Below are 1,764 nucleotides of genomic sequence, written 5' to 3' on the forward strand. Positions count from 1 at the left end.
GAAGTTCTTGAAGAATGAAGACGGTGATTTGCCTGCCCACCAATTCTGCAATCTCCCTCTCTCCCTCTTTCTCTCTCCCTCCCTCTCCCTCCCCCCCTCCCCCCTATCTCTTGTCCAGGTGTTCCAGTCAAATTTGTGAGTCAGGAGTCTTTTTGAGTTTGGAGGTCTAGGGGAAGAAGAGGCAGAACCTGGGGATGGAGTTAAAAGAGGAATCGCCTAGAATCTCTACATAGCCACAAGCAAACAGTCCAACTCCCCTTGAATACCTGCTGCAATGCCTCAAATGAGATGCCGTCTCCAATTGTTGAATTCCCCTTTGTGGAAATATGTTGTTAAATATGAGTGTTAAAAACAAAATCCACATTTTAGTCCAAACCCCTAGAAAACCACGATACCGGCATTTGCAGTAGTCAAGAAAAGTAGCAGACTGTTCATGCCATGCTTGCATCAAACTCTGCAGACTTTATCTTGGGATTCTTCATCACTCAAGTTTGAAGTAAGACATTTTTGTGTAAGAGGGAACTTTTGGGCCCCAGAAGAAAGCATCTCTCCATCACTGCTTCTTTGGGGCATCTCTTTCCTCCGGCATGAAAAGTCTGGGCTTCTGGCCCAGCTCCTAAAAAGAGAAAATTAAAATAGCTTTGCACCTCCTTTCAGGAATCTATGGGTATTTGCCTCCAAGTTTACTGAATTTAACACCAAGAAAGTACATAAGTTGTACAAGATGGCTAGCAAAAAGCAAGCCCGGGAACAGAAGGTAAGAACAGAGGGGTGTCTGTCTGTGTGTGTGTGTGTGTGTTGTGTGTTGTGTGGTAGAATGAAAGGGATACAAATATAAATAAAGAGAAGGAAGGAAAGGGAACATTTTGTGCAAAAGAAAACCTCAGGAACGAGAAGAATTCTGGTTGAGACTTTTAGGTGGGACTGTGCTCTTTCCTCTTTCTTTCTTTCTTTCTTTCTTTCTTTCTTTCTTTCTTTCTTTCTTTCTTTCTTTCTTTCTTTCTTTCTTTCTTTCTTTCTTTCTCCTGGCTCTGCCATTGCTGTGTTAAGAGCCAGGCATTGGGTTGTAGAAGAGAGGAGGAGAAATCCTATCTTTAGGAGAGGGAAGACTGTCAATGCTCAGGGGACACAGGTTGGGGATCAAAGCCGTGGAGTCTTCTGGACACTCCTTGATGGGATTGGAATTCTCGGTGAGTCTCCAACTCCTTTTGCTGGACTTGGCCCTTTATTAACCAATCTGGATAGAGCTGGAAGGGACCTTGGAGGTCTTCTAGTCCAACCCCCTGCTCAAGCAGGAGACCCTATACTGGAGGTGGGATTCTACCGGTTTGGACCGGTTCTATAGAACTGGTTGTTATGATTCTGCACAGTTCGGAGAGCCGGCAAATCGTGCCCCTGGCTGGCCCCGCCCCTCTCCACCCACCCTCCCAGTCAGTCTTTATTGCACCTGCCCGACATCACTGACTGCGTCCTTCCCCACCCAGAGAAAAGAAAAAATATTTACATACATACATACATACATACATATATAGATACATATATATATATATATATATATATATATATATATATATATATATATATATATATATATATATATATACATATACATATACATATACATATACATATACATATACATATACATATACATATACATATACATATACATATACATATACATATACATATATATATATATATATATATATATATATATATATATATATATATATATATATATAAAGATAACCAAAGGGAGCT

General features: G+C 40.6%; 1 long non-coding RNA gene across 1 annotated transcript in view; it reads left to right on the forward strand.

Annotated features, from left to right (window-relative positions):
• Nucleotides 1-1,764, forward strand: part of LOC148128637 (uncharacterized) — a 150,996-nt gene that overhangs the window by 70,556 nt on the left and 78,676 nt on the right. The window contains exon 4 of the long non-coding RNA XR_015746218.1: nt 658-757. This is a non-coding gene — a long non-coding RNA (uncharacterized LOC148128637). The remainder of the gene's footprint in view (nt 1-657; nt 758-1,764) is intronic.

Source organism: Notechis scutatus, unplaced genomic scaffold (assembly GCF_049901735.1).
Source record: "Notechis scutatus isolate UNSWTSFEM ecotype Mainland unplaced genomic scaffold, rNotScu1.2 NSCUCTG41, whole genome shotgun sequence".
In the NCBI taxonomy this organism is placed as follows: Eukaryota; Metazoa; Chordata; class Lepidosauria; order Squamata; family Elapidae; genus Notechis; species Notechis scutatus.